Below are 24,896 nucleotides of genomic sequence, written 5' to 3' on the forward strand. Positions count from 1 at the left end.
TGTGGGCCAAGCTGATAAAAAAATGTGACTAATTCTAATGGGCTTTTTTACTTCCATTCACGTTTCTTTCGATCTAGCTTTTCCTGGACATAATGCTTCATGGTTCTTACTTTAATGAGTATTCCTTTCTGCTAACAACTGATTTCTGTAGTAATCTTCGAGCATCTCTCGGGACTACATTTCAGCTTGAATCGTTGAATTGGCAGTTCCTTCTTTTTCTTTTTCTTTGCTTTTTATTTTTATGGCTTTCTTTTTATGTTTAAATTTTGTTTTCGATTCTGTTCGATGGTGTTCTTATTGGATGTTACTTTCAAATGCGCATTAAGGTAGTTGCTAATAATATGCTCTTAAAACTCGTTTATTTTCTAACCTTTCTGTGAATTTTATTTCGTGGGATTATCATTGGCAATGAGCAATTCCCATTTTCTTTTGGCTTAGGAGATTCTATTTTCGCTAAGCCTGTAGGTGATAAATTAAGGCTCAGAGAAACTATTCTCTTGGTACGTGATGTTTCATGCTTTTTTATTGTGGTTAGAAACTAGCGTAGATGTGATTGTGTATCCTCCTCAGTGACACTATGTCTAAACGTGCGTGGCTCTTTGCGATTTATTGGCTTTGACATAGTATGTAGTTAGGTTATAATTACAAAATCTATTTATTAAATAAAAGTCCATTTACTACAAATTAATCATTTTTTCGTCTTTTTTGCTTTTCCTTGTTTGCCTTTGACGTTTTTTTGATCTTTTTTGTCATTTTTTACATTTGTCTTTCTGTCATTTCCTGGATATTTAATTAGATCCTCTATATCTTCAACTTCGACGATTTACTCAACAATCCCACCCTCCAGCTTTGATTTTCGCTTGAAATAATCAAATATCATCTCAACGCTACTGTAGTTATCCTTGATCACTTTATCTGCTTATGCTGAAGAGAGATGGTAATAAAGTTTTATCATTTGTTTTATCTATTTCAATGTTACTCCTGGAAACTGTACAACCTTGAAGCCGGGTATCTTAGATAAGGTATTAATTACATTAATTTTGAGGTTTTTTTGGCAAGAAACAATGATGTTTCATTGGGATATTTTTCTTTTATGAATTTGATTTCTTCTAATGGTAATTCTTAAGCATTTTTGATGAAAAATACTTCTGTTTTTTCCTTCCTTCCAAGTCCCAGCACCAATTCCATGTAAAATCGAGTTTATTTAATGGTTTTGAGTAACTTTTGTTTTTGTTTGCTTATACTGTGATACCGCTTGATGTGACAGGCCTTCCTTAGGCTGTATGTATATTCGCTTGATGCTCGATAAAATTCTTGACTCCGGTTTCATCATCTCCGATAAGGATGGTATAGTTGTGCCTCATGAGTTTATCCCTGATATCTTGATACCTTGATGACTCAAAGATTTCATATATCTTGACATAGTCAGGGACATGCTCATCCTCGCTAGAAAGATGACTAAGGTGACAAAAAGATTGATCATAACGATAAGGAAGAGGACTGTGGAGCCGATGATGATGAACAGCTTCATATCTAGCTTTATTATATAGATTGAAAAATAAAAATTCAGTAATTTAATGAACAGAAAACATTCATAGTGAATGCGAAATCTCCATGGACTCAAGATACTGACCGTTCATTAGCATAAATTCGTAAAAAACATCATCTCTCAGATAAATTGATAGTAAGATAAAAAATCAGCGATCAATAGTTTTCGGATTCATATGTTCAGATTAAGATCTAATATTATTTCGGTCAGAATGTAAACTCTATCTTAAGCATGCAGATATATGTTAGAAATAATATTCATAAATCACGTCCAGTGTATATTATCTTATGATGTTCATATTGAAGCTCTTCGATCATTTACGGAGGCGGAACTCCAAAGGTTTCAGGTATAAACATCAAGCAAACATATGAGGATACAACTTCCAGCGTATGTGACAATAATCGATATCCCGAAGTGATCGAACGCATCTATGATCGGTGGCACAGCACCACTGCTGTTAAGCTGGCCATTGCTGTGCTTTGAAGTCCCAGAGCTCTGATTTGGTTGGGGAAAATTTCATATTGAATCATATAGAAAAAGTTGTATGCAAATGTTACTGCGAATCTGAATAAAAACAGTCCAATAGATTGTATAAACTTTTCTTACTAGTTGCAAGAGTCTTTTTCTTTGCATGAAAAGTAAACTAAGACTATTGTTGAAATAATCAGTGAGATTACCTAAGTGAAGTATACTACTTTTTTCCTTTAAAATAAATCAACGATAAAATAACAGAAGATACAGGCGGCGAGTTATGAGAAGCCGATGATGATTCCATTCAGGTAGACATCTAACGAGTAATCCTTTAAGGCAAGCTAAGGAGCTGAGAATTGGAAAGATGTTAAGAAATGAAGAATGATGCTGACGATGCTTATCGTTCTCAGTGAATCGTACCGAAACAGATCCAAATAGAGATTGCATAATTGTGACGTTTTGCCTCGTTTTACTCATATTATTGTTTGATATCGGCAATTTACTCAATTGTTAAATTGTCAGTCTGTTGACAGTTGTTTTTTACTGAAATGTTTTTCATCTTTGGAAAGAGTACTGTGGAGGATAATTATAATGAGATCGAAAGGAGTTTCTTAGATATAAAAGAGTAAACCTAAAAGTCCAACGACAAGCGGTAGGGCCACATAGAAGATAAGGACTTATTGCCATCCTCCGAGAAATTTGAAGAAAAAACCATTTAGGGTCACTCCCAAAGAGTAAAATATATAAGTGATATGGTTGCTTTCCCCTAATAGACTAATTTACAGTTTCAGTAATTATACAAATGATAACCTCCAATTGTATGGCTTTTGCTGCATAGTTTAGAAATAGTCCTACTGAGGCAATGAACAGTGTTGGTGAAAATAAGGCAATAGTTATTCCCGTTAAATTCCCAATAACTGTTGCTACTATTATCTTTCTCTTGGTCATAAACTAGCTCAGGAGTGCCCCCACATAGACTCCGAGTATTCCTCCTACGTAAATGAAACTTTGGAGCCTATCTATATATGTTTCGCCGTCACATCGGTAATCCCCAAATTTGGAAAGAAGAGTATCAACTTAGTTGTCGATATATTTGAGCTGCTATGATTCTGGCAAGGAACACACGTAGGCTTTGCAATCAATTTCGGTTGACGGACAATTAAAGCTATTTTCGTAGAACAAGAAAGCATTGAAGAAGGTTGATGATCCGACGGTGAGCATAATGAATGACCATATGACCAGAGAGTTTGTTTGGTAGCTTCCGTGGCCTCCAACTCGCTCCAAGATGGAGTAAAATATTCGGCTTGTTTCCATTTATAATTCAAAGGTTATAATTAAAAAAGAAATCGGCAATAAAAACCAGTATAGAATTTAAGAAATGCCTGTTACAACCTTACAGGGTTTCGTCTTTCATTCCACACAACGAATAAAAAGCGGTTTTATAAAAAAATCTTGAAGTATTTGTCACTATTTGATCCTGATTTTGGCTTCGCTTTTGTATCTCTGGAGGGAAGAAGGCTCTATACTGCCTTCATGGCTGTTGCTGTAATTGTAAAAAACGGTATTATATTCGGTTTCACGCTTTTCGAGCTTGGGTGCGAGTTGGGGACAGGAGTTTGGATGTCCAAAAAACCCTTTCCTGCGTCGAGGAGATGCTTGTTGAGAGTGATGAGATCGGGGATGCCCTTGATCGAAGTCTCAATCACCGAAACCAACTTTTCGATCTCCTTGAGGTATACTGCCTTCCTGTTCCGAAACTCCTCGATTAGGAAGACCAGTCGCTTTTCCAACTCCTTCACACATTCCCTACTCTTGAACAGATCCTTTTTCAGATCCTCGTTCTCCTTCGTCAATCTAGTAGCTTCTTGTTCCTCGATGACTTCGCCTCCACATTTGTGGGTTCCTATGCGAGAATCACTTTTTTGGCCTGTTTGTACCTAAGGGGGAAGACAACCTGTTTGTTCGCCTCCTGCTGAAGGAGTAAACCGTGGTAGTAGTTGTAAGCGTTGAAGAAATCCTCTGCAAATGCACTGAAATCCTGCAATCCGCTGAGATTTTTCACTGTTAAGGCGCCTTCGAGTTTTCGGCTTATGACAGGGTTGGCCTCAGATCCCTTAGGATTTGTTAAAGGTATTCAGAAGTAGCTTCGCCTTTTAGGCTGTCTGAGCCGTTTTGGCTGGCCTCCGACTTCATGACCGACTCCCTATAGGAGTCATTGGATACCCTCCGCTGGAGACGCTTCGAAGGAGTCTGACGGCTGTCAGCGGGGGGAATCAACAGCTTATTCGAAGTAGTCTCCTCGTCCCTCTGTCCCGGCTTGTTAGGCGAGCCTAATTCCTTGTTTTTGGAGGAGCTGCGGATGTTGCTTATGCTTATTCGTTTGGACTGGCATACATTAATCACGAATTAGTTTATTATTATAACATTAAACCCATTTGTTCTTCCAACAATAATGACATGGTTCTGAAGCATAGCATAAGGCTTGATGCTTTTTTAAGATTTCCTAATTTCGATAAGTAAATAATAGGTAAATATTTATTGATAAGAGAGCTTAGTTTCACAATCATTCGTTTGGGACGAGCTTAAGCTATCTTTGAAAAATATATTGTGATTGGCCTTGAAACACTCCTCTATAACTGATTTAAAAATATACAATTCATAAATGGGTCAGAAGTGTTGCACATAAATGAGTCCAGCTTAGTACGATAATTTTTACTCAACCTAAACTCGAAAAAAATCTAAAAAACCAGCACAAGATAAATATTCCTAGCCTACGCTTCTTCCTGCCGTCTCAACGGTATAAAGAAGATTAGGAGAGATCAAATATGTAGGGACCTACGAACGAGGAACACCAGGCAAGCTGCTACCTATGGATAACTAAGGAACTTTCTATAATGGATAATACAAGGATGGAAGACCTCATGGAATTGGAAAGATGTTCTTTCCTGATGGGTCCATCTATGCAGGTTACTTCTATGATGGAATCCCACACGGAGAGGGAAGGATGATCACGAACAAGGAATTTATTATTAAGGTGCAGTTCAGAAGGACAGGCAGAAGGCCAGGGAAAGCTTTGCAACGATATAAAAGGATATTCGTATGAAGGAAAATGGAAGAAGGATGCGCCGTCAGGATTTGGAAAGTAGGTATGGATAGGGACGTCAGAATATGAGGGAGATTTTTTAAACGGAGTTAAATCTGGGGCAGGAATGTACAAAAAATTCGGTTAGTTTTAGTATAGAGGCGGTTTTTTGAATGACAAGTTTGATGGTATCGGACGTCTTGTATACGCTAACGGTGAGATATATGAAGGAGAATGGAAAAACGGAGAGTATTAGGGTATTGGGAAGTATGTTTGGTTTGACCGTTCTTAATACTCTGGCTCATTCTCAAAAGGAAAAAAACATGGGGATGGAGTGTATAGGCTGAGTGATGGTCGGGTGTTTGAAGGAAAATGGGTCGATGGGAAACGAAATGGGATGGGAAAATTATATAAAGGAGGGGATTTCATCCAAGGAAAATGGATAGATGACAAATACGTCCCTTAAAAGTGATACTTATACTCTTTATGAATCAAAAACAGTAAAAATTCCTTCATTTAATTATCAACTTCCATACACTTTGAGAAACCTAATACAATCCCTATAATTTTGATTGATAAGCAATTGATTCTTTTATTGTTTAACATATCTGACATTTTATATATAATGGAGCTTCCCAATCTTCCCCTAAACCTCAAGATTCAATTAGGCTAGGAGTAAAAATAAAACCAGCAAAACCTCGGCCACATCCACATTGCCAATTACGGACCAAGCGAGGTTATTTCTCCACTATTCAGATCAATAAGTTCAAAGAGAAAGCGAGATTCAGCGAGGATATCGGAGAGGACATTGTTTCGGTGTTTAAGTACTATGTTCAAGCCGGCCGAGAGGGAGAAGCAAAGACATATTTTGAAAATGCCATCAATTAATAAATGAACGTTGAGGCCATGTCCCCCCTGCAGATGATCACCAAAAACCCGAAAAGCAAGGGCACAGTTGTGGTGAGCACTTTTCCAGGGGAAGTCTTGGTCACTTACCGTTTCAAAAGCTAAGAAATTGACGAGGAACTCAAGCAATATATCCTGAATCAGATAAGCAAATTCCACACACTCTAAATCGATATTGTTTTGAAAGGATTCGTCAGTCATTCCATGAAGAATCGAGCAAATGTGAAGGTGAATTATGCCAAGATCCAATTCACATCAGACCACGCTGACTCTACAGTACTTACAAGCGTTTTTAATGAGATCAATATGTTCCCTCCTGAGGTTGTGACCAATCCATTCTATAACAGTTTCGGAAGAGCTAAAAAGATAAATCTAGCTATCAAGTTGAAAAACTTCAGAGACTTGAACAAGTACATTGACAATTTGTTCACCATCATGGGCAAGAATAACAAAAACAAGAAAAAGAGGATTTCAAGTATTTAAATGTAGGGATCTTCAGAGAAAAAGTTGAAGCTTATGTCTTCTCAGGAAACGATTTCGTCTTGACTGGAGATCTTACTCATCATGGAGAGGATGCATTCATGAGACTGATCAAAGTGTACTTCAAGGCCGGTAAAAGCGCATTGGATATGTGATTTTGTTGCATAAATTCATATCTTATCTTCATATTAACTTATGCTGTCTGATCCGGTTGCAATTTCATGCATTTAAATCTGACACATCTTTTAGTTTATTTATAAGAGCCTGGTCTGGTAAAACTCTTAATTAATATGATAAAATGATGATGTAAAAAATTCGACTGCAGCGAAAATTCAATCTAAAAAACAAGGTAAATCCAGTTGATAGGGTATCGCAAATAACAAAAATGATGATCCTTTTCGAACTGGCCCTCATTACCGTTGTCTGCTTGCTTAACTTCTCCTTCCATTTCCACATCAGCCACGTATGAGATATCTCTATGAAGATCTTTACCTGCTAGTTTTGGACGAGCGAAAATATAATCAATTCTAATTTGGCTCTAGCCATCTGCACATTGCTTTTACTTCCCTATCTCATCTTTTACGAAAAAACTACGGTCGCACTCATAAAGGATTTCATAGCACTGCCTTAGCCCTTCAACAATCCTGTCCATCGTTATCAACTTAAGACTGGATCTCAACTATGCCCTGTTTGTTGTAACGCTAGGAACTATCGTGGGAATTTTGGGCAATTACGGTGCAATATTTCGAGAGCAGAAGCGTCTAATTGATTAAATTAGAAATATAGAAAGCGCTGACCGATCGTAGAGCAGGCTTCGAGAAGAAGAGCCGGAGAATTGTCCCTAAATCGGGAGAGTCATTGAAAAATAATGAAATTGTATCTATGTGATATTGTTAACTTTTGCTATAGTATATATTTATGTAATTTCGAGTGAGTCCTCATCCAAAAAATCAAGCAATAATGATCTTTCTATCATTGAATTCCCCGCCGCAAAATCCTTGCTTAACCACTAGCCATCAATCCCTCGAAACATGGCATCGCGGATCGATCAGTTATAAGTTTCACTCTCGACTTTGCAGGAGCAATACCGAAGGGAAAAGGAGCTCAACAATGCAGCGAACCTATAAATACAAAAAAGGTTGGACAAGGTGGAATACAAGACACTGTCAGCTGAGCAAGATTTGAAGCAACTCAATGAGGTACATTTCTGATAAAAAAGATAAAATAAATAAAACCGATACGTGAGGCATATACATTGAACCCAACTAACGATACATCTAAAAACGAGATCATATTTTTGAAGCAGGTGATAATGCAGGAAAAATAATCGCAAAAATAAAATTTAAAACACCAAAATGCGGTCATTGAGCAGCTAAACCTAAAATTGTTGAGGTCCGAACAGGAGATTAGGGATTTGATATCAAAGCAAAGATGGAATATGATTATCGGATGAATGGGCAAGGAGAATAGATCCGTTAAATAGAGGGATTGAAGCAAAGGAAGATATAACAGCAATATGAAATGATCAAAGGGATGATTTCCAACTCATAGAGAAGGATATTTGAGCAATTAGAAAGAAAATTCAAAAACTAGCTTGTTTCCAAAGAATACATCGAGGAGAAAATGAGCAGCCTAAAAGAATAATTCTCGAATGAGCAAAAACCGATCATAGCAGCTGAGACGAAATTCATCAGAGAGACCAAGCAGTCCTTGTAGAATTTGTTTGGGCTGATTAATAACGTCAAGAAAGAACTTAGTGATAGCTGGCATAGACACAAAAGTTATCGTCAAGAGCATACAAAGTAACTATAAAATCATTTAGGGCTTTCAATGACTTTGGATATTGCTAGATCCAAATCCTCAGACTAAATAAAGCAGATCTCGACAGCACAACAATAAATGAGTAATGAATTAGTGGAGATAAGAAACTTCGTCACGAATAAAATTGAAGAAAACAGGCAAATTATATCAGAATTCTAATAGCAGACTAATGAAAAGTTATAGAATAGTGGATAGTTCAGTAAAAACCAGACTGAAAGAAGCACACACAATACCGAGAACTTCTCACACTTCTAGAAAGAGCTCAACCAATGGAAATCTATCACTGAACAAAAGAATTTGAATGTTTTCAAGTAGATATCCAACACACTCAAGACCATGAAGCTTTAGTGGCGTAAAGAAAACGATTAATTGGTCAGTGAAGTTGCAGCTATCAACGAGTCATTGAAGAATGTGAAAAAATCTATGCCAAGTGAATTGAAAAAAAATGTACAAGCAATTATCACAATATTTAATAGCTAGTTTGATGTCCTAGCAGAGGAGCTGTAAACTATGACTGAAATGATATCGATTGCAAAAAAATAGACCGAAAAATTGTTCAAATAAGATCTAAACAAGCAAGTGCAGAGATCATAGAGAATGTCAAAAATATGCTGAACCAAAAAACAAAGGAAGCCAATCTTTACAGTGATAAGGCTCTTATCAGGAGTGAAGAAAACATGAGGCATACCTGACCAAGGAAGTCAAATACAGCTCATAGCTTATCAACCAAAGAATATAGAAATTGTAGGGAGATATGAACCAACTCTAGTTAACTCTGAAAAAGACGAGTTCTTAACAACCACACAGCTAGAAGACTACAGCTTGAAATTGAAAACTTTCAATTAAAATTATAAAGACTATCTGTAAGAGCAAAGAAAGGACGACCTAAAGAAAAGGATCGAGCTTGAGGACCTCATGAGGAATAATGCAAGTAATCTTATGGATATTTGCTACAAAAAGAGCTAATTTTTAGTTGAAGGCTTGAAGAACAGTATGTAAATGCCCAGATGAAGGAAAAGGTGGAGGCAGCTCAAGCATAGATGGAGCCAAGGATGAGCTAAAGGTAAGATTTCATCATATTTAGAAATAAATTCAATCCTCAAACAAGACGTGCAAAAAGAGTTGGCAGTCGGAATGGAAAAAGTTACAAAGGAAAGATAAAATAGCGAATAAATGTTGCATCAGACCATAGAACAGTCAATAGCCACTACAAAAGCTAACATAGCTAACGATATCTTCAACACAAAGACGAAATATAAACGAAACTTAATGACATGAAGGCCAAATAGGCAGAAAGAGAAATATAGCAAGAAAAAGATATGCTGTAATTGAAAAATACAGTCCTATCCATGATCAGTAATAGAAAAAGCTCAACGAATAAGCCATGCTAAAGAATAAAAGGTAAACTGATGATAAATTTTTACTACTAGAAAAAAGTGAAAATGCAAAAGAGCTAGAACGCAATGCTAAAGAGGCAGCAAATAAGTAATAAATCAATAATCGTTTCTTACTTTTGGAAAAGGCTGAACAAGCTAAGGAAGCTGAGCGCAATACAAAAGACGCTAACAATAGAAAATAGATAGAAGCTTTAATAGTTGCTGCTGATGTAAAACAATAAACCCGCTTAAAGGACGAGATAAATAAGACAAAAACTGCAATTGACTAGAAGATAGCACACCAAAATAAGTAATTCACTGACCAAATCAAAAAGATAGACGATGAGATCAAGTTGTAAAAGAGCAACAACTTGAAGTCTGATCAATAGGTCAAGACAAGATAAGCATAAATATAGAAAAAATAGTGGTATTGGGTCAATAAGTGGAGCTAAAGAATAAGACAATAACATAAAAAGTTGAAGCTATGGGCAAAAATATGACTGACATGAAGGTATCATCAGAAAAAGAACATATGAAAAGTGAAGAAGATAGAGGAAAATCGTTTGAAGCTCTCAAGAAGGAAATATAACTCAAGCAAAAAGACTTAAATGATAAAATTGAAGCTGCTAATAAAGTGAATGAGGCACAAAAAGCCAAGTAGTTAGAACTGTAGGCTAAGATAGTAGCTTTTAACCAGCTAATTACATAGTTAAGATTATCAATGGAAAAAAATCAAGCCAAAGCGTAAGAAGACAAAGTAAAGTCAATCTAAGCATTGAAAAAAGAAATTTAGCTGAAGCAGAAAGAACTCAGTGACAAAATCGATGCAGCTAATAAGGTGAATTAAGCTCAGAAAGCCAAATAATTAGAACTTGAGACGAAGATTGTCACCTTGAACCAACTATTAACTTAAATGAAAACAACTGCTGAAAAGAAATGGCTAAGTCTGAAGAAGATAGAGGCAAATCGATTGAAGCTCTTAAGAAGGACATATAACTGAAGCAAAAAGCATTAAGTGATAAGATAGACTAAGCGAACAAAGTAAATTAAGCTCAAAAGGCAAAATAGTTAGAAATATAGACAAAAATAGTAGCCTTAAATAAACAGTTAGCTGACATGAAAGCTTCTGCAGAAAAGACTCAAGCGAAATCTGAGGAGGATAAAGGAAAATCACTTTAAGGTTTGAAAAAAGAAATAGAACTTAAAAACAAGGAATTAAATGATAAAATTGAAGCCGCTACAAGGTGAATGAAGCACAGAAAGCCAAGTAGGCAGAGTTATAAACCAAAATAACTTCATTGAGCCAGCAAGTAACTGAGATGAAGACGTCTGCATAGAAAAATAAGGCAAAATCAGAGGAGTAAAAAGGAAAATCGTTCTAATCCTTCAAGAAAGAAGTATAACTAAAACAAAAAGAATTAAATGACAAAATTGAAGCTGCGAATAAAGTGAATGAAGCCCAAAAGGCAAAATAGTTGGAGCTTTAGACAAAGATAACAAATATAAATAAGTAAATATAGTTGAAAAACAAAGCTGCTCTCGATGAAATAGCAAAGACCAATAAAAAGGTCGATGAACTAAAGCTAAATAATGAAAATAAACTGCTAAGAAAGGAGAAGATAAAGCAAAGACTGTTTAAGGATTAAAAGTGGAACTATAGCAAAAGCAGAAATAGACAAACGATAAAATATAAGCAATAACAAAAAATATCCGAACAATAGAAGGCAAAGCTTTAGAAATAAAATGCAAAAAAGAACGAAGCCAACAAAACAGTAGAACTTTAAAAGAAAATCACCGATTAACATTAGGAGTAGACACTAAGAACAAAGAATTCACTCAAAACATTCAATAACTAACAAAGAAAGTGACGGACCTAACTACGAATAATGATAAATAAAAACAGAAAGAAGGGTAAAGCAAAAAGGTAGGCGAGCAGAGCTTAAACCAACTCAAGGCTGACCTTGAAAAGCAAATTAGATAGCTGGCATCTTCAATCAAAGAAGTATAATCCAAAAACGATAAGGAGAATGATGAGCAATAGGAAGCCATAAACAATTTCCGAAAATCAGTAAACAAGTTATAAGCCATGGTCTTTTCGAGCAAGCCAAGAACAAGGCAATGTTCGACCGTATGACCCAGGACATAAATAAAGTATCATAAACTTATAGATGATAGCCAGCGAGATGAGATAATGATGTTTATCATAGGATACATAAATCAAACCAACATCTTCATCTATTGCAGTTTCTTTATTTCGGTAATCGACCAGGGATGTCCCAAGGTCTCGATGTGATCTCCGTGGTACATTAGAGTAAATTAAAATACGGATTCGGTCACCCTGTCCTCTCCTCCTTCCACTATTTTTCCTTCGTTTCGATAAAGCAGTAAATCTCGATGATTTTTATGTTGAACTCGAAGGTTGGTATTAATTTTTCGCCGACTTTCGCTCTCAAGAATTGAGCAGGGTAATTAAAAACGATTTCGGTGAACTTTGGCTTCCATTTCTAAATAGTTTAATGCTTACCTTGTTTAGGTTCATTTTATGATGGGCTGAAAAGAACTCGTAGGCTTGCTCTGATGCCATAGTTTCAACTTCTGACAGTTTTTGACTTAAAAATGTATTGTAGGCATTTTTGAAGATTACCGTTGACTCCTCCTCCAAGGTATAGATGGAGAAGTCTTTGAGGAATTGCCTCATGAGTTCTGTGGCGCGTGCCTCAGGACTACCTTGAGCGATTTTACTATATACTGTTGCGCCGGCATTGGCAACCACACCCTATCGAGTGCTTGCGTATTCCTTAAGGTTTTCCTTGAAGGCTTCATATTCCTTGTACTGAGGTGTCTGTTTGATCTTGTCTTGACTGAATCAGGGATGAGATTGGAGAGCTTAAACCCTTCCTTTTCTTCTTTGGCTTGGACTTCTGAAGCAACAAGGGCGGTTCTGAGGTACTCTGATGTTTCAGATGAATCTTATCTAATTCTTCCTTGGTGAATCTTCTTTCTTCTTTGACTTTCTGGTACCTTTGTTTGACAACATCTCTTCGTCGGGAAGGTTTGCTTCCAGGCTGACTTCACGAAGCTGACGAATTGTTGTTCTTGGGTTCTTCTGAGAAGCGCATGACGTTTCTTCTGAAGAGGAGGGATCCGATGGTCTTCAATTTCATCTTGTCTTATTAAAAATTTAATTGTTGCTAATTTGTGGCATCCTAAATTAAAAGCTATTGTATATGTATGCTTGTGACAGGTATGAATGAACTGATTTATATGGATCTATTTTGGTGAAGATTTTAAGACGATTTGGCCCAACGCTTGGTCTGGATCAACTGTAAAGGCCAAATGATTTGAAAATTCAGGGTCTTATATGTGAAAATCAGCTATTGAGAGCTTATTTAAGCTACCAAGCCATCTTGATGGCTTTGACTATTTTATCAGCCTTAATATGCATTTAGTAACGAAAAAATATCATATAAAGATAGTGGGTATGCTTAGCAGCAAAGCCACTTCAAAAAATGAGTTTTAATCCATAAAAGCAATTATTTTTAATCCTTTAATTCAATTTCTCTAAGGGAAAAAATATACCGAAAACATAATTATAAGTAATAATTTGGCTAAGTGTACCAATAAGATAGTTGATTTGCTAACTATTTTCGGCAAAACTCAATTATTTTTGTCCAAAAGCAAAGAATAATTAGAAACAATCGATTGGCAAAAACTTTAAATATCAGAATTATGAAGCCCTTCTTCTTTAATATAATAATACACCAAATTCTATTAATATTAGATGGCATTCCTTTGAAAACTGAACCCAATTTATTTTTTTCTAATCATTCAATAACCTTTCCAATGTCAAAATCTCAAAATTTCAAACGCAACTTTTAAAAAAGCAGTCCAAAAATCATAATTATGTGTTTGAGGTTTATAATGTCAATCTTTTTCTATTTTGGATTTGTAGAATGTAATAATCAGAATAGAAAAGAAGGAATGATAAATAAGTCGAAGCATTCGATGGAAAAACTGAATAAGCAAAACCACAAAAATTTAATAAAGAAGTATAAAATAAATTTTAATCCTTTGCTTTTACCTAAATTGGCCTTCGTAGGATATCACCTCAAAAAAGATCCATCCTTTCAAGTCTTTTTATCAAAGTTGCAGCTCTTCGATAAATACACCATATAACGGTAGAACCTTTTCATTGAACATATGAAGCAACTCATCATGGGCCTTGAGGATGAGGCAGAGAAGATGGAAGAAAATATATTGCTTGTTGGAATCGAGAAATAATCCAAAAAAGAAATTAAAAGTTGCATCAACCTCGAAGAGGATAAGTATAAATACGGCAAGATATTGACCAGTAGACTCATAGATCTCAATAGTTTATTTTTCATATCGAGAGATTGGATAGATAACCCATTTAGGAAAAATAATGCAAAAATATATTGGAGAAAGAAATCAATAAAATCAAGAGAATGAAAAGTTAATACAGGAAAAGTAAAGCATAATAATAAAATGAATAGACTAAAATAGAAGAAAATAAGAAGTACTTTAAGCTTAGCTAGTTTAAGCTGAATTAGATGAACAGAAACATAAAGAACGTGGATAATATGCTCAGTGCAATCGAGTGGAAAGAAAGTATAAAAAATCAAGAACTGAAGCATTCTGCGATATTAAAAGTCAAGGATCTTAATAATATGTTGACCCACTATACCACAAATAAGCGGTAATTACTATGGAATAGAGCTAAGACCAGCCATAGCTAAACTTAGGTAAATTGATAAAAGATATTGATGGCAAAATGATCAAAAAGTCGACTCTGAACCGCACATAACGAGCCAAAGAGTTAATACAAGCATAGTCAGATCAAAAGAAGTGGTTTTCAGAAGACCCAAACATAAGTTAGTGAATAGATTAAAAAAAATCTCAAATCTAATTAGCACCAGCAAGGAAAATCTGCTAAGTATAGCATAAGAAACAATGGAATTCATGATACTGATAAGCCTCACCATAATAAAGTCACATCAATAGCCAATATACGGTCATCAAGGTCATAATTAAATCAGATAAAATTAACTCAAGAGGCACCCAAAGCCAAAACCAGAAAAATAGTCGGCTTTTTTTACGAAATAGCAAGAAAAAATCGATAAAGATCAGTGAGCAAGATGGCTTGGAAGAATAGTCCTTTGAAGATGAAAAGTAAGAAATAACAAAATCAAGGATGAAGACAGTGAAGTTTAGCGAGCAGCTCATCGAATAAAAAAACAGCTACATAAAACCAAAAAGACAAGGCCGTAAGTTTGGAAGGAAATAGGGAAAGATTTTCTTCCATAGGACATAATCAATTGTCGATGTAGATGAAGACTCTAGCAATAATAAGTAAACTCTTGAGAGCAAAAGATAGCTGAACAGTTCTAAAATACTGAGAAGGGACGCTTTCCAGCAACAGCCAACGTTATCCCTTCTAACCTGGTGCGATCAGTTGCCAATATGAAGCGAAAGGGCAGAATTTTAGGGTTTAAGCTAACAAGCATCTTGAAAGACTCCTCATGGAGGAAAACATACAGTAGATGCTCATCGACAACTAGCTTTACGACAAATCTCAAGAGTTCTTCCAAAAATACAAGAGCAAAAAGAACAGAAGAAAGTACTCAGCTAGAAGACTTGGATCAGATGCAGGGCGGACTTAAACAGATCAAAAAATGACAAGAACAATATCTTAATGGAGGTGGACATTGATGACCAATCAGAGCTTTCAGAAGATAGTCAATTGTACGTCCAAAACGATATCTTCAAAGTTACTTCAAAGGATTTAAAGACATTCGTTAGAGTTATGTCCAAACAATGCCCTACCACCACAAGCACATGGCTTAGTTTTACGGCGGAGAGCACTTCTAGAGCATCAACCACCAATTAACACAAACTAGCACGGTCATTACTATTTCAACCGGTTAGTCATGCACAGCGGTAACCATAGTTCCCTTGACGACTACATTCCCTACACTTTTCCCTAGGCTTAAAACAAATTCTAAGGCCTTCGTTTTGACTTCGGAAAACAGCTGTCCAAACAACTAAGCAACATCCAGCAAAAAAACCTATAATGCAGCTCTGCAATGGTCAGCTGCTTATGATTATTTATTGATTTAATTCATAATAATAATACCAATAATGATAAATGATCTGGGTGGCATAATCATGAGTACCAGTTCAGATACTTGGCGTGGAATTCGAAATGCTCCCGAACAAAGGATGAAACGTACCAGAAACTGTGGTTGTATCCAGGACGCACCTTGAAGATGTGGTCGTAGTTAGCCTCGATCAACTGTTCCTTCAAGTTTTCAGTCAGCATCTTTGCCTTGAACTGGTCGTTACTGCCGACATCGATGAAGAGAGGAGTCTTGTGGTAGTTTCCGCTTCTCACGAGCTCAGTAGCGTCATAAGCACTTCCCTACTCCTCAGGCTTGTTGAAGAAGAAGTTGTAGGCCTTAGTTCCCCATCCCTTCAATGGGTTGGAAATGGGAGCAAAAGCTGAGACTGATCGGTATGCGCCGGTCTTAAGACCAGCGATCAAAGCACCGTGTCCGCCCATGCTGAACCCAGTGATGGATTTGTTCTCTCTGTCGACGGGGAAGAAGGTGGAGACGACTTCTGGAAGCTCCTTGGTGATGTAAGTGAACATCTGGAAGTGCTTCTTGGTAGCTTCAGTGGTGGCATCAACGTAGAAACTGGCTGACTCTCCGAATTCCCAGTCGTCAGCGATGTTTGGAATGCCAGTCTTCCTTGGACTAGTGTCAGGGAAGACAACTGCAATTCTATGCTTTCTGGCGTATTGAGCGAATCCTGACTTGGTAGGGACGTTTCGTGAGTGCACGTTAGTCCACCTAAGAAGTAAAGTGAGGGGTAGGGCTTGCCTCTTGCTCGCTGATTTCGGCATCGGGAAGGTAGATGGCGAAGGTCATGAAGCCATTAACAGAGTTGCTGTAGTGCTCAACAACTTGGTACAAACCGTCTTACAACTTTGTGCTGCTAACCACCCTGATTTTGGGTGCTTCGACCTCAGGAGGGTCAGATATCTTGACGACAGCTCTGAGACAGTTGCCCTTGTGGAGCTCTTCAACGCACTGATTGACTGCTTCGAGTCCCTTGAACTCGTGAGTGACATATGCTTCGATGGCCACTCGCCAGTGACGGTTTTGTTGACCAGCTTCGGGACGTCTTCAGAGCTCTTCCATCCTCCGAATGCGGTTCCCAGCCACCTTCTTCCAGTCACCAGTTGGAAGGACCTAGTGGCGATTTCCTTTCCAGCTTCTGCCACACCGATAACGCAGCTCTCTCCAAAACCTCTGTGGGCGGCCTCCAGGGCTTGCCTCATGATGACTGTGTTTCCAGTAGCATCGAAAGTGTAGTTTACTCCCCACTTTTAGTTCTCAAGCAAAAATGTCTTTCCGTCCTTTTCAGGAGTAGGCTTGTAGCAGACATCAGCTCCGAATTTGCGAGCGATCTCGAACTTGCCTTCATTGATATCAATAGCGTAAATTTTTGAAGCTCCACGGATCTTGGCACCTTGAATGACTGATAGACCAACTGCTCCCAATCCCCATACGGCAACAGTGCTTCCAGGTTCCATATTGCAATTGTTCATGACAGCACCCCAACCTGTACTAACACCACATCCGATCATGCAGACCTTGTTGAGATCAGCAAGGGGATTGATTTTCGCCACTGAGATTTCAGCAATGACGGTGTACTCGCTGAAAGTTGAGCATCCCATGAAGTGATAGATGGTCTAATCTTTCATGTTCTTGAAGCGAGAAGTGGAGTCAGGCATGAGTCCTTTTCCTTGAGTTGCACGAATGGTTGGGCACAAGTTTGTATTGGGATGTTCGCAATAGATGCATGATTTTTTCTTGCACTGAGGAGTATAGCAAGGGATCACAACATCTCCAACCTTGACTCTGGTCACTCCAGCGCCAATACTTTCGACGATTCCAGTTGCTTCGTGGCCGAGGATGACTGGGAAGGCGCCCTAGGAGTCGTGGCCGTCCAAGGTGTACACATCGGTATGGCAGAGAGCATTGGAGATGACTTTTATCCTCACTTCTCCAGCTCTTGGTGGCTCTACCTTGATGAATTCGACAACAAGGTCTTTCTTGGGCTCGTAGGCGACAGCAGCTTTGCAGATGATTGTCTGTGGTTCACTCATCTTAATTAAAATATCTTTATGTCAAGATATGTTGTTGAAGCATTAACCCAGTCAAGCCATATTACCGAAATCATTGATTTTATATTGGGCATCAAATCTTGAAGAATCGTAATAGAAAAATCATGGGGATTGAAGTTTTTGTATTTTTTGTAATATTCCTTGATTTTCTTAATTTCCTTCTTTGTTCTAAATTAGAAAATAATAATGAAAGGGCAAATGTACCGGCTTGCTAACCAGGGTAAGCTCTACTAATCAAACGAGACCAACTAGTTATTGACATAGGTCTTGGATAATAAGCTTCACTACCTCAACCGTTCCTTCGTAGCCTTTAAGTTTATTTTAGGAACATAATCTATTGATCCAAGAAATTTATCTTGATATCATAAAAAACAAAAAAACAATACATGCAAAAGAGCTAAAATAATACTATCGGTTGTTCACGAATAGTAAGGCATAATCTTTGATGTTTGATCACCAGATTAGCATCAGAATCAAAATTTCGAACTGAATCCAAATAATAAAGAAATGGTCTATGCCCTCAAGCGTCTCTACTGCAGACTCATATAGAAGATTATGGTCAAGATATCGTATTATCTCATGAATAAACCCTCCTTTAACTTCGTGTATGCCCATGCCAGTGAACTCATCAAGAAATGCGAGACTTTGATGAGGAGGCTGAACAATCTCAAGGATTTGAGTAATATCAATTAAGTCATCGAAAGAATATTCCAAGAAAATGAAGAATTTCAAGAGTATATTTTCCATTAATTAATCTATAAGGGTTATATCAACTCGGTTGATTAGTTTTACCGAATCAATGGCATCGATCTTGAACATAGGGATGTATATTAACGCAACAAGTAAAGCTCAGATGATGGATAAAGTGACGAAGAAGTTATTGTGGAACGAAGGGTAAAATTCAAAGCTAAATATGAAAGCAATTTAAATAAAGATCTGATCAATTCATGCCTGAAAAAATAAGCTAGGCCTGTCAACGATGCAAAACACCTAACGGTCATCAATAACCGGGCAGGGATGATCGAATTAGAAAACAAATACAAGGATCTTATCATCTCTCTTGATAAGATTATCACCGAAGAGCAATTTGAATAGATCACTTAAGTCAAAGAATTTTAAGAAAATGAAAAGATGAGTCTTCCTAGGAAACAGTAAAGTCCAAGATCATCGAGGAAACTATTGAGGAAGCTTCTTAAACTCATCAATAGGCTGAGCCTGTGCCTCACTTTAGCCAAACCTATGAAGGCCTAACTCCGTAAGAGCTGAAGTTTCGCGTCCAAGTACAAGAAGTCAACATACCGGACAGAAAAGACAACGAAAATCAAGAAATAATTGAGCAAGAAATCGTTCTAGATGAATGCTCAAGGTCAATAGTATGATACGAGGAGCGAACTTCATAAGCAATAAATCACAATCCAGAGCATGAATTCAAGCTCCATTATTCCTGATACTAACAGATAAAGAACAAGGAAACCATCAAGGAAGTATACATCTCCTTTTTTCTCGAAGTCTTTTGTGAATGCAATAAAATCCATATAAAAAGCAACCTCACCGACCAATCAAACAGGCTCTCAATTAAAAGGATGAGTGAGCACATCATTTAATTCCAAAGATAGAGCTAGAAGGACAGTTTTTCCCTAAGCCAAAAAAGTACGAAATAAAAAATGACGATGATGCATGCATTACAAAAAAGTAACCAGAAAAAATCTATCATAAAATTGTTGAATATCTACAAGAATAGAACCCTGAAAGCTTTGTTGGTTAAACACGTCGGTAGTTGCATGAAGCATCATAGGGTAAATTCACTGAACGATCAAGATAAAGATAAAGAAAAAAAGAGTTCAGATATGAGAAGAAAATCGATTTCGGCGATAAGAACTAAAAAAACGATTAAAACCAATGCGAAAATGATGTCATGGTTAACAGGTTATCAAGAATGAAGGATGAACCAATTATCAAGCGTAAGATACTAAGAAGCCAAACAAAATAATCTATTTTTAAGCAAGAGTCAGCAAGCAGACTCAAGCACCTCGACATCTTGAAGTCCCAACTCAAGAAGAATTGTTAAACTCTTCAAAGACTTAAGATCTTTTGAAAAACTTCCAATACCTTGAGACCAAGTTAAAAGCGCCAGTCAAGGCCTCCATTTTCCAAAACTTCCGACTAAGTCAAAAGGTGACGGTTTCCAACATGTACAAAGTGGGATAGAAGGAGAATTCAAGTTTGAGGAGTTCTCCTGAGAAGCAGTCTCTGCAGTCGGCATCGATTTTAACATCCAACGGCATCCAAAGTATAGATATATTAAAGTATAACAAAGAGAGGGTTTACAAATCGAGTAAAACTGTCTAGATTTCGCCGACGCAGACACCCTTGTTTCCTCACTTTGAGGTTTACGATAGGATTAGGAGAGTCATGATCAAATGATCCTCATTTAATATTGAATATATGACTTTAATACCCTTTTTGACATATTTCCATGCAAGCTCAATAGTTTCTATCATCGTTAATCTCTTTTTTGGTGTATTGCGGGATTGGTTATGAGATTTTGTTTATATATTGTAAATAAAATGGTAAAGCCAAAATGAATAAATTATGGTTATCAATAAATCCGATAATTGCAAGTTGATTTTCCTCTAAAAACATAAAAATACGAAATGAGATGTTGGTGGAAGCTGATTTGCGATTAATTTTAATTTTGAATTTACAAGTACGTTTGCTTCTTTTGTAATAAAATTGAAGGTTGCATTAATAATGAGCCGAAATTATCTATTTTAAAACAACCAGCTGCCTCTCAATTATTAAATCATTGATGATCCTAACAGTACCAAGAGATTATTAGCCACCAAATTCAACTCTGAAAACTCTTAGATTGTATACCTGCTCATCGGGAATACCAACAAGTCATCATCGACCAAAAAATATGAATTATTTAACTGGAACATCACTTCCAATTTACTTTCACTGAATTATAGAAACTCTAATTGGAACTGCAGCATTAAATGCGAAATCTCAGCATCCGCTACTTTTTTTCTTTTGGAGGATCATCTATACACCTATCTTTATACCCTGGACTGGGAAGGTGTCATCGATGAGCTCATAATTTCCCAGAAGAAAAATACAATCTCTATTTTAGACTAAACTAAAAAAATCAGGAAAAAAGCAGATATCAGTAAAAGAAACTATGTTTATGCTTCAGGAAATGACCTTATAGCCCTGAGCTATACTAACTCCACCATAATAATGAACGTTTTTCCCATTCCTACCGTCTATAACTTCAATCCGAATAACTTTGTCCTTGATACAAGACTATATCAAACCAAATTATACATTCTTTATCGTAGCATAGTAACATACAACATATATCTTTACGAGTTTCAGCGAGTCCAGCTCCTCTTCAAGCAATATCCCAACAATACCAAATTAACTGAGACGGGGATAACTATTAATGAGGTCTTTAGATTTAACAATAACTATATCTCTAAGGTGATAAAATTTGTCAGGGGTGTTGATAATGCCACTGGGAATATGATTATCTGGGCGTATAATGATAATTAGGCCTATAAGTGCAATAATGCCCCTTGTATTGGCTTCGGATATGAAATTTACAATAATATCATCTTTTCTTCTGTTACTTCTACCAATTATACTATGGCATTCTATGGAAAATCTAACATAATCGATATAAAGAACTTTAAAACCTCTTTGATCGCAGAATCTATTGGCCAGTTCCATTTTAAATTGAACATTTCTATTACTGAAATGATGTCATTTTCAAGCTACACCGTCACAAAGCTTCTTGTCTCCACCTCTGGAGGCTTATTTCCATCCATCTATAAGATGGTAAACGATTGTAGGAAGATAAAAGCTTTATAGTTCTAAAATTTTTGCCGATGCCAGCTTCCCTACATCTACAATCCCATTTCGCAAATGTGCACAAAACCTGAGCTTAGTTATTCCGACCATAGCTTGGACACTGTGTACATTGCCTTTATTGCGATATGTTCTAGTAAGTTGTGAATAATTTAGTTTTGCTCGTGACTTTGGTCTTTATTATCTACCGTAAAATTATATCCCTGAAGAGGATTAGAAAATCATGGCAATATAACGCAGCTTAAAATATCATCTTTTAGTGAATCTTTTCAGATGAAGTTGGGATTGGCAATAATTGATGTACATAATGATCATTTTTTCGAAAACTTCCTGTAAAATTATTTGTCAGCTTCGTCCTTGAACTTGCAGACAAAGTTTACCTTGTTTATCTCGTAAAATCCTTCCCCGAGCTGTGGCTCTTACTTGTACTTGAAGAAGGAGTGGATAGGGATGGAGCCAGCCTTTCCTGATAGATGCTCTCTCTTGTCATTTGCGACTCTTTGATAATCGTTGTGGAAGCAAATCTCCTTGGAGTTAAAACTCAAAGCATCTGACCTTATATCCGTACTTTTTGGCAAGGCCGATGAAATAGGCTCTGTCTTCCTTCTTTGGGTTTGTATTGTCGATAACCACGCTCTTTCCCTGCTTGATTTCCTCCTCAGCAACTTTATAACATTTTTCCTTGGTCTTCAAGGTGTCCCTGTTTACTCGAGAATACTTCTCCATATAGTTCTTCCAGAATGTTGACTTTCCAGATGCGGGACTCCAACAAAGATGACCATCTCTTTTTCGACGAAGTCAACTTTATTGCCTTTTCCAACGACAACCTCACCAGTTTCGGGGATAGTGGTTGGATTGAATCCTTTCACCTCGATCACGTCTTGCTATCCGAAGAATAGATTCTAAGGAGTTTTGAACTATATTCCAACATTTAAGGCAAACTTCAAATCTGAGTCTGAAAAATCTTTGTGCTTTGCAGTCTTCCTGCCTGCAGCATCTCCGCAGAAGAAGCTTTTGGCCTTATTTATCTTTACTCCGCCATTATTGCTTACCAGGACATCCCACATCTTGGTGCCGGGTTTGCGATATTCATCCTCGTGGGATGCGATAAAGACTTGCATCTAAATGCCGAGTTGGTTGGTGATGTTTTCGACCTTAGTCTTGATATCTGACGCCTTGGTGTGTCCCTTCTATATTCCTGCCTGGTTGGTAAAGATGACGATTTTGTAGCCGTCGTTGTACAATTCCTTGATCTTGGGACTCACTTTATCGTTTAAGAATAGCCAGTCATTGGCATCCTTCGGAATTTAGCACCACTTTTTCTGGTGATTATGGTGTCATCCATATCAAAAGAAGCGATATTTCCATGTGGACCAGATTAGGTGAAGCACCGATAAGGCAGGTCTTCTCCTCGGACCAGCTCCACGAGCCAATTTTCTTATCGTTGTCTTTGCTTCCCTTCATTTTTCCTTTCTATTTGCAAATTGAATATAATATCTCCAATTTAGGTGAGGATATTAGAGATATTCTAATAAAATAAATAGGCGGGCATGAGTAAAAAAAATAAAAAAGGCTTTTTTAAAAGATGCAATATATTGATGAGGTTATCATGGCCTGAAATGTTAATTAAACAAAGATGAGATAAAGATAATAATTTGACGATAAGTTAAACCACAACAAACTCGATCGTCTCAAAATATAAGCCCCCGTTAGAAGCGGTTCCCTCTTCGCAAGGCCCTAACGTTCATAATCTGTTTCTCGCAAGACGATCACCTAATCAAATACAAGCAACAAATCCATCGGGCGGCCTTTGTACGAGGAGACATATTATATAAGCAGCATCCGCGAGAATTACCTCACTCTCATTTCAGACAATATGGAAATACTGGAGCTTCCGCTGGGCCTGATCAGGGAGGACATCAAAATCGGCCATCCGATTAAACTCAAATTGTAGTATGATGTTAAAAGGCAGCAAACTGATGATAACAGATTCAAAACAATTCAAAAAGATTTGTATAAAGAATTTCATCAGAAAAATAGTTAGAACTGATCCTAATTACTTTGAACAATGATTATATTTAGACTATTTTTAGCAATATTCATATATGAACAACATCAAAGAACCCCAGGATGTGCCCTCCAGACTCAGGCAACTCAAACAGGACATCAAGGAATGCATCATCGATGAATCGTTCCAACTTCCACTGTATACTTACTTCAAGGAATTCAGTTTCGATACACTGCGATACGAAAATTACAAGAAGAATAGAATGGTGATCAACCTGAACACCATATGCACTGTTACTCGCATGCTCGAGATTATCGAAATAGCACTCACTTTGATGCAAAAGGGATAATACATCACCAAAAGAAACTTGTATTACAAACTCATCCACTACTACAAGGTCTATAGCATGGTAGATTCTGACATCGAACTCATAACCTTCAATTGCCAACTGCTTCGAGAAGATTTGCACATTATCAGCTCGAGTCGATGCCTTTTACTTGGAAACTTGACTATTCATATCGACTAAAGTGAGCTCAAATGCACTTCTAAAATGATAACTAATGTATCTAATTTTAGAAAACTCAAGGGTCTTACCACCTCATGCACGAACTTGTTCATAATTGAGAAAGAGAGCGCGCTTCATCAAATAAACCAACAACTTTCCAATATTTTGCGCAGAACTAAGAGCCGTAATGGTTCAAATCCACCATCTTCATTACAGCTAAGGGCTATCCTGATTGCACGTGTCGATCTATCGTCGAGCTTCTATCGAAAAAAGTGGAGAAAATATATTATCTGGGTGATGAAGACATATTTGGCGTTGATATTCTGCTCAGCTATGCAATTGGGTTCAACAACTTCAGCACAATCCTGCATAAAATCGAGTGGATTTAGCTCAATGCCATGATCGACCAACAAGACTTGAGCCTGAATACCAGATGATCAGTAAGGAGGACATTAAGAAATATTTGGAAATATTTAACAGAAACTATGTGAAGGATTTGGAGGATTTTATTCCGAAAAATGAAATTGAGGAAAAATTCAAGTAAAAAGGCATGTCCTGAAACGAGACTAAGAGAAATGAAAGAAAGAAGCAAGAAGATAGAGCTGTAATCGTTTTT

The 24,896-nt window shown here is 37.0% G+C and overlaps 1 pseudogene; it reads right to left on the bottom strand.

Annotated features, from left to right (window-relative positions):
- Positions 1-15,869: 15,869 nt before the first annotated feature.
- LOC116245279 (uncharacterized) lies at positions 15,870-22,493 on the bottom strand (annotated as a pseudogene).
- Between the last annotated feature and the right edge of the window lie 2,403 nt (positions 22,494-24,896).

Source organism: Nymphaea colorata, unplaced genomic scaffold (assembly GCF_008831285.2).
Source record: "Nymphaea colorata isolate Beijing-Zhang1983 unplaced genomic scaffold, ASM883128v2 scaffold0615, whole genome shotgun sequence".
Lineage (NCBI taxonomy): Eukaryota > Viridiplantae > Streptophyta > Magnoliopsida > Nymphaeales > Nymphaeaceae > Nymphaea > Nymphaea colorata.